The sequence below is a fragment of the Chinchilla lanigera genome, unplaced genomic scaffold (assembly GCF_000276665.1).
Source record: "Chinchilla lanigera isolate Chin_1 unplaced genomic scaffold, ChiLan1.0 scaffold00125, whole genome shotgun sequence".
Taxonomy (NCBI): Eukaryota; Metazoa; Chordata; class Mammalia; order Rodentia; family Chinchillidae; genus Chinchilla; species Chinchilla lanigera.
In genome coordinates, this window is record NW_004955526.1 from 246,955 (window position 1) to 260,550 (window position 13,596).

Sequence of the window (13,596 nt, forward strand, 5' to 3'; positions counted from 1 at the left end):
CATGCTGGGATTACAGGCATGTGCCAACACACCCGGCATCACTGGCAACACACATGGCATCCTTCAGGAAAAATGGGGGATGATGATGATACATTTTGAAAGATTAGGTACTTTATGGATGACACACATTGGTCTTAGGCTTGTTGACTACTCTTCTCTCTGTACCATTCATTCCTCACTTCACTGCAGTCTGGTTTTGATCCCATATTCTGGTGAGTTTTATTCACTATTACAAGTTACATCCTCATTTGCCCATGAAGTCAGCATCTTATTCCTGGGGTAACTTTCTCTGTCTGCAGGACCTGACATTCTTGAGTCCTTTCTTTGTCCTTCTCTCTTGTTGGTCCTCAGTGAAATTTATTTATTCTGATTCTTCTGCTATATTTTAGCCAGCAAATGACCCTCAGTTGCTTTCACTGCCCTCTAATTTATTTCACAGGGCTCCATGGTCGGCATTTTTTCAAGGTGTACAATTCCCCTGGATAGTGTCACCCTCAGAGTAACTTTCCTTTCTACCCTCCCTATGCACCTGCTCTTATTCCCTACTGTCACTTCTAGATGTCTCAGAAACTCATATCTGGGGTGTCAAAATTCAGTTCATTATTTCCTTTGCCCCCTTTTTGATGTTCTTTTTCTCCAGTACTCTCAGTTAGTGACCCCATTGCCACAGCTAAAATCATCACATTCATTTCTGACCGTGTCCTTTCTTACCACTTGCATCCAAACTGTTACAAGTTCTTTCACTTCTACATGCTAAAGTCTTCTTGATCTTTCATTTCCTCATAGTCTGAGGGCCTCATTTGTATTTCTAACCTTGCTTCCTAACTGGTTTCTCATGTCAGGTTGTTTCTACCCCATTTCATTCTCCACACTGGAATCAAATGATCTCTATAAAACATAAGCTAGATAGTGATACATCCAGACCACAAACCTCTCAGAGATCCATGGGATATCATCTCCAGAACATACCCTTTTCCTAAGCCATCCTAGCTGCTATGGTTTGTGTCTAGATGTCCTCCCCAAAGCCTCATGTAGTCATGGGGTGGGGGGGGGCTTCTAGAGTTTATGATTGACTCATGGTCCAATGGGATTATAGATGTGAGTGCTGGAATTATGGGTGTGGGTGCTACAGCCACCCTGCACTGGGTACAGCAGTGTAGGTAGCCTGCATTCAATATAAGGAAGGGAAACAGGCTTGCTTGCTGCTGCTCCTTTTTGCTCTTGCTACTTTTGTTATCTCCCACTGCCATGAACTATTGCCCCATGCCATGTGCCCCTCTGCCTTGGAGCCAGCCAAGTGTGGACTGAAACCTTCACAGACAGTGAGCTAAATAAACTTTTCCTTTTTTAATTTTGGGTGTTGGATATTTTGTCCCAGCAATGAGGGAACTGTAACCAATACAGAATTTGGTACCAAGAGTGGGGTCAGTACTGTGACTATACCTGACCATGTGGTTCAAGAGCCTTTGGGAATGGCTTGTGGGAAGAAAGGTTTAGAGATGTTGCCTGAAACAGAAGCACTAGAACACCTTCACCTGTTCATTGTGGGTGACTCTGGTCAGAGTTCAGAAGACCAGAGGCTGATAGAAATCCTGATGGTTAAGACCGGTTTTGGGAGGTTTCTGCTGAGAAGAAGGACAGCATTGGATGCTGGACCCCAGATGATAAGTGTTATGGTTTGGCAAAATCTTTGTCTGCATTTCGCTTGTGTCCAGAGATTTTACCTGAAACTGAGATTAAGGGTAGTGGACTAATTAAACTGATAAAAGAAATTTCAAAGCAGTTGAATGTTGAGGCAGTAGTGTGGCTATTGCTGGGGGCTTTTAGTCAGACTTATGTTGAGAATCAAGAGCAAAGAGCCCAGCAGGATGGTTTAAAACATTATGAGTTTGGCCAGGAAAAGAGCTCCAATAAAACTGTGGACTGCAGTGACAGAGTTGAGGAGATCTTGATTGCTGAGAAGGAATGAGAGAATGTAAAAGATGACCTGAGGTCATTACAAGAAGCAGCAAGTCTCCATGCTTTGCAGCCTCAAAATTACAAAAGTGAAAGACTGCTTTGAGGAGAAAGCCTCAGAGTACCATGTTACAGAAAGGAGGTAGCTGCACCAGGTTCCAGAATGGTGACAGCACACAGAATTTGTTCCTCAGAACTGGATTCAAAGTCCCTAGTGATCCAGGCACTCAACCTCTACAGCCAAGAGAAAGAGAAGTCTGGCTACAGCTCCATGTGGCAGCAGACCTTGGCATCATCCATGTGGTTCTGGTTTCACATGTATGCAGAATGCAGGAATTCTGAGGTTAAAAGGCTTCCACTTAGATTTCACAAGAAGGCCTGGGAGACCAGGCAGTGTGCTCCTGAGAGGGCAGTGTGTGAAGCTATGAGTGTGAAGCCAAAGGTGCAGTAGAGAGCCCAGAAGTTTGGAAAACCCAGGAATGTGGATCATCTAAGGAAAGCTTCTAGGATTAAGAAGGCCTGAGAGAGAAGCCCTGGGAGCTACAACCACAGGAAGTGCCATAGGGGTGGAACAATGCAAGGCCTTTGGAACTCACAATTTGCCTCAGATTGCTTTGGATGTTTTACATGGAACTACAGGATTTAATGTTTGCCCTGCTGGATGTTGGACTTGTTTTGGTCTCAATGCTCTATATTTCCCTGTTTGTACCTTTTGGAATGGAAATTTTTATCTTGTGCCATGGCATGTTGGAAGTGTTCCACTTTCTTTTCATTTGTACAGGGTCTCACAGCTAAAAGTTTGCCTTACATCTGAGAGGAGACTTGGGACTTGAACTTTCTGTCAATGCTGAAACTGTTAGGACATTGGCAACTTTTGGGGATGGACTAAAATGCCTTTTGCATAAAGAAATGTGCATGAGTCTTTGAGGGGGCCAGGGGCAGAATGTTATGGTTTGTTTCTAGATTTCCCCCCAAAGCCTCAAGCAGTCATGGTGTGGGTTTCTAGAGTTTATGATTGACTCATGGTCCAATGGGATTATGGGTGTGAGTGCTACACCTACCCTGCCCTGGGTGTAGCAAGGTGAGCGGCCTGCATACAACATAAGGAAAGGAAGGAGGCTTGTTTGCTGCTGCTCCTTTTTGCTCTTGCTGCTTTTGCTGTCTTCCACCTCCATGAACTGTTGCCCTCTTCCATGTGCCACCCTGCCTTGGAGCCAGCTGAGTATGGACTGAAACGTTCACAAACTGAGATAAATAAGCCTTTCCTTCTTTGATTTCAGGTGTCAGGTATTTTGCCCCAGCAATGAGGGAACAATAATGAGACACAGCCTAATCCCCACCCCACCTCTATCTAGACTGAGTGATTTGCCTTCTAATCTCTTGTTCTGTTAGTAGCTGTCACATATCTCCACTCTCTGAGGATTTTCATGCATGTCTTTCTCCCCGATTAGTTTGTGAATTCGCCTTTGGCTAAAAGATATCTCATCCATCTTTGTATTCCCAGCACCTACTCAGTCTCTGCCACAAAATCAAATATTTGATAGTTGTTATGGTCTGTGTCTAGATGTCCCCCCAAAACCTTATGTAGTCATAAGACTTTTTAAGAGGTAGCTGAATCTAGAGTGTGTGATGCTGGGGTTAGGACATGTGATTAGTAAATCAGTCCACTGGTTGGTTTGGCATGGTTCTGCCTAGGATGAAGGGTGTGAGTGCTACACCCACCTTAGGGCTAGTGACACCCTGAATACAATATAAGGCTTTTCCCTCTCCCTCTCTTGCTGTTTTTTCTGTCTTCTGGTGCCATCAACAGTTTCCCCTCTGCCATGTGCCATCCTGCCTTGGAGCCAGCTGATTATGGATTAAAATCTCTACAATCTGTGAGACTAATAAACCTTTCCTCCTTTAACTTTGGGTGTTGGATATTTGTCTCAGCAACAAGAAAAGTAACTAAGACAATAGTATTTTTGTGTGACAGAATTGCACAATGAATGAGTGAATTAGGTGATAATCATTCTGTTCAAATAGGCCTATCTTAGAAGGTTTTTTTCAGGCTTCATGTTACTTATTTCACCTTCTATTGTTAATGCCAAGATTTTAGTGCAAGAAAAACTCACAATAAAGACAGATGGAAAAGATCAAGGGCATGTTTTCCCAGCATGCTTGCAAAGAACTGCACAGTGATCCAGGTAATGATGGAGCATCAAGTTCATGCATAGGCCCTAAGCCTGTACACAGAATTAATAAACAACAGACTCCATGCTGATGTATGCACTTTCAATGAATTGAGTGAAGCAACAGCATTGACAGTCAGTGAGTGATTGGAGGGAAAATGGAACAATATACTGTCTGCAACCAATATACATGGTTGCACAGAAGGTGAAACCAAATATGCAGACTTTCAATACCACTCTGAAATATCTGCAAAGTTTTTACGCCTTACAGACCACAGTGAAATGAAAGCAGCATGCAAGCTATTCAAAAGGACAGTCTCTCATCATCTACAGTATAATGAATGAATTAGTAGGAATAAAATTTTCTCCAGTGGACCTGGGTGATGAAAGTTTTTTCAACCAGCTATGAATACCTAGGCTTTTCAGGATGTGATTGCTCATCCCTCAGAAATCTAGACCTTGCTTATGTATTTAGCATTTTAAACACAGGACATAACCAGAAATTCATTGGATCTGATTTTCTATGTAATTTCTTATTTTCATTTTATTTTACTTTTTTGAAATAGGGTCTCACTCTGTAATTCAGGCTGACCTTTGACTCACTATATAGGCCAGCTTGGATCAAATTTGTGGTGATCCTCCTGCCTCAGCCTCCCAAGTGTTGGGATTACAAGCATGCTCCACCATTCCCAGCTCAATGTAATTTCTATTATTCCAAATTCTTCAGTTTGCTTTGTATAATGGAACAAATTGATATCATTTTAAAGTGGCATAAGGATCTGATACTTCCAACGATCTTTCCCCATTCCCAAGTATTGATAGATCTTCTCCAAGCTTTGGATGTGGCCAACTGGCTAGAAATCACTCCTTAGATTTGCAATGATAGTGAAGCATATGGTCACACATTTCATGTGACCTCAGGGAAGAAATCCTGAGGTTCATGGCAAGGGATAAACAGCCACCACAGCTTCTGATGGTGGCTACTGCTAACATCAAATCTATGTATGAAAGGCAAGAAGCCAAACAGGCTGCTCCCAGCCAATGTTACCTACTATATAGCTGTCCTCCTTTTAAGGGTTTGGAGAGCCCAGGAAGCCCAGAAAATGTAGGGACTTTTCAGAATGCATCAACAAATCCCTAGAAGTGAACTGTTGAATGAATTTATGGACAGCTCAAAAGTGTGGGACAGGCCTGCCCAGGCCACTGAGGCTATGAAGCCTGTGAGTGCCTTCAGCTTGCCTGTTTGTGGGAGTATCACCCAGACAGCAATACGGACTTTGCAATGGCCCCAGAATGAAAGGAAGGTGACAGCATCAGTGACAGCAATGGTGACATCAGTGAAGACAAATGAAGTATTTAGCTATGATATAAAGACAACAAAAAGATGAAGATTTGGTGGATTTGGTGCTATGAAATGCAGTGGACACAATGCTGACTTTAGATTAAGCTCCTAATTCACTATTTACTAACCCATCTGTCAATGTATCATTCAGGAGCTACCATTTCAGCAGTGGCAGTGCCACTTCATCTCACACACGCACACGAGGCCCATGGTCCTGCGGATGTGGACGTCCTGCACACCCACAGCACGCTCACACTGCCACATCGCCGTGCTGCTCACGGCCCTTTGCTGACCCATGTGCAGCTGCTGTTTTGATCTTAAAGACTTTCTTGAAATTCCATCACAATTGTTATTTGACTGATAGGCATCCCAACTTTAGGAATAGATAGCTGTGAGTAATTACGCATTTTTAGAATTGATTAAACAGGACAATGGCAGCTTTAGGCTTCACAGCTGGTAAAATGAAGACTGTAAATAAACATAATGAATGTACATGTTTATTTCCATTATCTTTAATGCTTAATTCTCATACAGACTTCACCATCGCCTTCCATCTACAACACCCCTGAGTGTTTAGGGACAGGAGTATTCGCTCAGTGGTAGGGCATCTGTCTGTCATGTGAGTTTCTAGGTTCAATCTCCTCTACAATAAACAAAAACATTTCCTATCTCTTTACTTTTTTGTCTTTTTGGTTATAAGAGTCTAGTGAGGGCTAGTGGAACAAAAAGATGTGTAATGTGTTGAGGTAATACCTTGCATGTTGCCCCCTAATCAGGTTGGTCAAGAACCTGTCCTAGCATTTCTCTCTTAAATGGTGCAGGAAGCAACTAAGAAGGCTGAGGTTGCCGGAGCATCTTTGTGTTCATGAGGGCTCTACCACAGGCAGCTTTGCACATGCCTGAGGCACTATGAGTACCCTTCGTGGAGATGAGCAACTGCATCTTCACCCTGCAGGGCTGACAATTATAGCATGCTCTGTTGTGTTGGTGTTTCTTAGCCTGTGCACTTACATTCACCATCTGATCTAAGGCAGGATGCATCACATCCTGAAAAGCCTAGGTATGTGGTTCCTGTTTTCACCTAGAATGTAAGCTCACAAGGCATCTATTGCAAGACAAAGGGGAAAATACTGATGCAATAATAACCTACAAAGCATATTTGGAAAAGGACAAAAGGCAAATTGGTCTTAGCTTTCAGATTCCAAGAAGTGCTGGCTCCCTGCAAGTCTCAGTTAAATTGGCCCCTCCATCTCTGGCTCCTCAGCACCAGCAGATGCCACCTCCCTCGCTGGCCTCACTGCAGCCCCCAGCACAGTCCCAAGCGCCTGATGCCCCTCACCCATGCAGGCCTTCACAGAGTCGTTGTCATGTTGCTATCAGCTGGGTGGACAGGAAAATCCATGGACCAGTGGCACAGGAATTTGCAGTGGACTTTCAAAGTATGTGATAAATAAATGAGTAGTTTTGATTTTGTGCCAAGGATAAACCAAACCTGCACACTGGGCAAAGACTGCCTTGAATATTTCTGAGAAAACTTAAAGCCCACAGAAAGAATCTCCATTGTCTCCTACTTGTCAATGTTTATTTCACCAGTCTTTACCCTCTAGTGTCAGTAAAGATATTTTCCAAGCCAGACTGAATGACCTCTGTGATTCTGCTTCTGATCCCAGCAGTGCCTGCTGTTTTATCTCCTTCCCCCACCCCAGATTCCAGCTCCACTGTTCCCCACTCCCACTAGTGCGCACCCTCTGTCCGTAAACCTGCACAGATGAGTTTCCTTATGGAATTCTAAACTAAAACAAGAAAGACAGATGGAAGGGGCCTTCATAATTGCAAACTCAGTGCCCATGAGGCTGGCAGACGTGGGAATGCATGCTGCCCTGGAGATCATGAAGACCAGGCCAGTGACTGTCATTTCACTACATAAGTTCTGAATTCAGTATCTCCCTTTTAATCTTCCCGTGTGACCAGTTTGTATAGCAAACAAGGTAAATGTCCTTCATTCTACTTGTTCTTTGTTTGTCTCAAAGCCTCCTTTTCCTCAGGGCATATGCTTTCAAATCGAAAGCCATAGGGAGTACAGGAGGATGGACATGGGCACACTGTTAAAAGAGATTCTGTGTACCCTTATAAGTAAGTTGAAGGCATCTTGAAATAACCACAGTAAAAAATGTCTGTATGTCACCAAGCTTGGTGATACAGTTCGATCTAATGCTACATGTCCGACCTCCGCACCTTCACTGAACGTCCCTTGAGCAAACTTGCTTTCCTTGCACACCACCACTGTCTATCACTGCAGCATGGCTTTCTCTTCTGCCCTTTCTGAAAGTGAACTATCATTTTATTAATTACCTTAGTATGATAGTAGCATTGTATTTTTAGTATATTACAATATTTAGGGATATATTAAATAATTTTGAGAAGAAATAATTTCTATATTGTTCTTTAAACTTGTTCACAAAGGATTAATACAAATTTTAGATGCATGCATTAGACTACTTGTATTAACTGAAAAGTAAAAGCAGCAAAATGTGTGCCTGTAGTGGATTATTTGAATAAATTATAGTATGTATAATATATACATATATATTACAAATATATAGTAAGAATATATATTATAAACACATTTAAAAAGTTAGCATTTGAAGGAGACAACAGAGCAGGAGCAATAAGGACAAAAGTCGGACTTCTCAAAATGCACGCTGTGTGATTTGATTCTGTAACCATATAATCACTTCACTTCACAAAGTTTAAACATTTTTGTTGTTGTTGTTGTTGTTGTTGTTGTTTTTTTGTTTGTTTGTTTTTCTCCGGTACCAGGAACTGAACTCACGACCTTGCGCTTGCCAGGCAGGCGCTTTGCCGCTGAGCTAAATCCCCAGCCCCCAAAGTTTAAACATTTTAAATTGAAAGCCATTCCTAACAAGTGAAAGGAAAATTAAATGAATGTGAATGCATATTGATCTAGTGCCATAGTATATATGATTTTATGCACAGTGATTTTATGGTACAACTTCAGCAGAATATGCTTTCAAAACAAAAAGAAACAACAAAAAAGAAAACACAGTACTAAATTTCTCTCAGTAATCAGATTGCTATGGGAGTGTTGACATTATTGTTCTGAGTCTTTTTGAAATACATGTTTGTCGAAAGGAAAATGCTCAAAAGAAAAGAGCAACTGGAATGTGGGAAAAGAAAAGGGAAAGAAAGGGAAATTATCAATGTATGTATACACGGGATAGCTAACACAGTTATGCTACTGTCTTCTATTGTTTTACTGAAAGGAACAGTTAATGATTACTTGTTTTATCAATCCTGCATGTCTCGATTTGTTTCCCTGAGAAACCACTTTGAAGACATCAATACATAATACAACAACCATTGTTAATTTCCTACCACTTTATAACTCTGTATTGTTTGTATTGTTCTTATGCTATTTTGTAAATGGATGTCTGTTTGTTGATATGTTTTCCTTCTTTTATTTAAAAAAAAAAAGACAGAATGGCTAGAATCGTTGTACTACTGGTTTCTGTTGCTTTATTGAAAGGAACGGTTAATGTTTGGTTGTTCATTCAATCTTGCATGTCTATATTTGTTTATCTGAGTAACCAATTTGAGGATATCAATATATAATACAACAACCATAGTTAATTTCTTATTACTTTGTCTGAAATTCTGTATTACTTGTATTGTTTTTGTGTTATTTTGTAAATGGATGTGTGTTAATATGTTTTTGTTCTTTTATTTTTAAAATTTAAAAAAATAGAAGAAAAAAAGAAATATATGTTTGTACAAATAAGTAAGCATGGTAATTTTTGGCAGGGATTTTTGGCATGAGAAAAATCAAACTGTTAAGCTTAATAAACTTAAAGTATAAAAGAATGCAGTGCAGAATATGAATGGGAAACTGTCCATATAAATTCTTGATATATCTGTAACTTAAAATGATTCCATGTGTGATGCCAAAGCATAGAGAGTAATAACAGAAACACACTGGACTATGTCAATATTTAAAACTTGTGTGCCCCAAAGAGCACAGTCAACAGAAGAATAGAATAAAATTTTGCAAATCATATTTATGTTGAGGTTAATATACATAATATTTATAAGGAATTGCAGCAATTCAACATTACAAAACATGATTATAAGACTGCAAGGGGCTGCAGATGGTGGTGCACAACTGTGATCCCAGCTACTTGAGAAACTGAGGCAAATCACCAGTTAGAGGCCAACTTGTTGACATAGTGTGAACCCATCCCCCCAAAATAAAAATAAGCAAAGAAAGGATGTTCAACATTGCTAATCACTACAGAAATGCAAATCAAAACCACAATGAGATACCTTGTCACACTCATTAGGGTGGTTACCCATCAAGAATAAATAAAAATAAAGAAAGAAAATATCCAGTGTTGGTAAGGATATGAAGAAACTGAACTCTTGTGAACTGCTACTGGGAAGGTAAAAATGGTGCAGCTGCTGTCATGGAGACTGTGGTGGCACCTCAAATTTTTCTTTAAATGAAATTATCATATAATTTACCAACTTCACTTTGGCCAAATCATCCCCTAAAAAATTGAAAGCAGAGTCTCAAAAGAAATATTTATACATCCATGTCCATAACAGTGTGAACTGTAATTGCTAAAATGTAAAAACAACTGAAGTGTCCATCAATGGACAGGCAGAAAAGTGTAAATATGGATAAGATGAAGTCACCCCCCAAAAGGAGACCATTCTGATGCTTATTACAACATGAATGGATCTTGAACACATTATGCTACATGAAATATGGCAGTCATAAAAAATACACGGTATGAGCCCACTTCCACGCAGTGCCCGGAAGTAGCCACACTTGTGGAGATGGAAGGCAGACAGGTAGTGCCAGGAGTCAGGGGAATGGCAAATGGGGCATTACTGTTCCATGAGTACAGAATTTCAGCTTTGCAAGATGAAAACAATTCTGGAGATAGATGTTGTTGATGGCTGTGCAACAGTGGGAATGAATTTAGTACTGCTGAAGTACACACTTAAAAATAGTTAAGGTGGTAAAATTCATGTTAAGGGTGTTTTACCATAATTAAAAAACGTAAAAAAATGAATTTAATTCTTAAAATAAAGTACTGATTAAATAGTCCTAAAAGATGTGGGACACTCCAAACCTGCAATATGTATGAAATTTATTTGAATATCAGTTCACATAGATAATGCCTTTATAAGGCAAGTGAGAATATAAAAGCTGACAGGATACTTCACGATGTTTAGGAGTCCTTATTTTTACATGTAATGATGATGGCATGGTTTTTAAAGATTTCTTTGCTTTAGAGATATATCCTTTTATGTTTATAGATGAGATGAGATCTATGATCTATGTTTATAGATTGAGGATGTGCCTCAGAATAACCTGACAAAAAAGGAGGAACAGAGATTAGCAATGAGTTGATCACTGTTGAAGCTAACATGTGTACATGGGGCTTTATTACCAAATTTTTTTCCTGCTTTTGCTTATTCTTGAATCTTCCCCTTAATAAACTCTTGTAATAAACAATGTTGAACATTTTAACAATTAAGTCTATGTTTACAGTAGTTCATTATACTAACATATTTTTCTCTGTATATATAAGTCTTGATATAAAGTAGAAAAACAGCCCTTCACCAGGATGATCGACCCATACCTGGTACACCAGTTTTTATACTGTCTTTCCATGGTGTACAGGGGCAAATAAAGTCTCCTGTGAGCGGCCCTCTGCCTCTCTCTCCAGCCCTGGCACCCATGACAAGGGAAAGCTGAGCTGGTTTGGCTCCTGAGGAGCCAGTGCTGTTCATGTCTCTGAGCCTTTCCATACACTGGTCCTTTTTTCTGAAATTCTCTTCTACTTCTCTATACAAGGTAAACATTCTACAGTAGAAAAAGCTCTTCAGGGTCATGTTCTCTAAAACCTTCCCTATCACCTTTCTCCTACTCCTTAATTAGTCAACGTACACCTTCCTTCAACCCAGATTTACCTGATACAACTGCCAGGCAAATTACCACTGGGTTACTTCTCTGACATGCGGATGCATTCATCCTAGCACGATCTTACTGCATTATAATTACTTGGTTTCTGGTCTTTCCTGGCCTCTAGACTGTGATAGTGTTATGAATAGTTGTTAAATACTTCTTAAGTTAAACTAATTCCAGCTCTGAATTTTTTGAGTGACATTGCAAATAGAAGAAAAGATAGTGAAAGAAATTACCCAGTGTCTAGGATATATTTTCCACATTTTAAATCAGTAGAGAATACAAAACAGCCACTGGAGCTGATTTAAGGAGTCACTAGAGATTCTGTCTCATCTCTATGGGGATAGAGCACATAGTGTGGTTCCAGACAAAGGAGTATTTTGCACCCAGTCAGGCAGCATGGTGAGATCTTAAGTGGAGATTAATGTCATGTAGATACTCTCTTCTGTAGATGCAATGGCCACACTTGAAGCTTCTTTAAGACAATTACAGCCGGGCACAGGGGTGCATGCCTGTAATCCCAGCACTCGGGAGGCTGAGGCAGGAGGATCTATATTGTGAGTTCAAGACCAGCCTAGGCCTCAAAGTGAGTTCAAGCCCAGCCTGAACTGTTTAGCAAGACCCTGTCCCAAAAAGACCAAAACAACAACAAAAAAAAAAAAAAAAAAAAAAAACAGGTAGGCCGTGCACAAATGCAAAGTACTGGCTAGGAACCCTGGCAACATTTGCAACCTCTCCACACCTTTCAGGGATTATGTTAGTAATAATCTTGTTTTTCTTTTCTTGTTTAATTTACTTTTTTCCAACAAATTCATGCAGCTAGTCTAAGGAATAAAACGAGTGCAAGTCTGCACTCCCCTCCCCCCCCAGCCTCCACCCCCTCTGCCTTTACTGCCACTTCCTGTCCTGTGCCAGCAACTCCCTCCCACACTTACAACCAGTTCTCCCTGTTTTACTGCATTTCTGTAACGTGCTCCTGCAGCCTTTCCTTGATGTTTTGGTGCAAGAGTCCAGTTTCTGACTTTTGATAGGGAAGATGAGGCTTTCTCACACACAGCCTCCACCCCTGCCACACACAGACTATCTTCCAGATGCTCATTAGGCTTTGAAGATTCACATCACCACTTTCACTTCTTTCTTCTTTTAAATGAGTCACACAGCCCAGCACACACAGAAGGAAGGGCCTTAACCTCCACCTCTTGAAGGGAATAATTTCAAAGACTTTGTCTTGAAACTACCACACACGGTTTAAGAGATCTCAGCCAGTTTCCAGTAGAACCTTGGGGACTCATAATTTGTGAACATTGTAAACGTCTTCCTCTCTAAAGCTTGGCATCTGCAGCTAATCTTGTCATGGAAGGGCTGGTTTCGTCATTATTTTGGTAGGGCAATTTCTTTTACCCATTATCTTAGGGATTTCTTTCTCCTCTGTCCACCTGGAGTCCTTGTATCCTTGATCCCATTACTTCCCCTTTGTGGCATGTTCTTTTTTGTGGATGGATACATACTCTAGAAGCTTCTACATGAAGAATGTACAGGAGGTATAGCCCGTGAAAGTACAATCAGCCAACTTCCAGTTATCTTTCAGATATCCAGTGCCATTTGATTCATCTTTGGTCTGTTTGTCAGATAAACTATGGGATTTTCTCCCTAAATTTCCTGTTCCAAAATTGTACCTTGATGCATCTCAGGGTGGGTCTGTATCCTCCCCCTGTGCTGATCACCTAATGGAACACTGCAGTCTAGAAATCCAATTTTTCCACTTGGAGAAAACTTACAGAATCATTTCTTTAACAATTCATTATCCTCCTATTCCCTTTATTTTCTGTCCAGCAGTGACCACAATCTCAACACTGTACATTAAAAGAGTACGTACCTGAAAGAAGTTACTCACGATAAGTATATATTGTAGAACAATATATGTATTATCTATACATATATCTGTACATTTATATATATACATATATATGAAATCTCCAGACCGCATTAATTTCAGATACAGAAGGAAGCAGATGTCTGTGTCCTAAGGTGACTACTTCAGGTTGGGAAAAAATGGGAAGTGATGCGTAGTGGGCAGTGGGGTTCTTTGGTGTTACTGAGCCACAGTGAATAAGGAAAACAGACAAACAAAC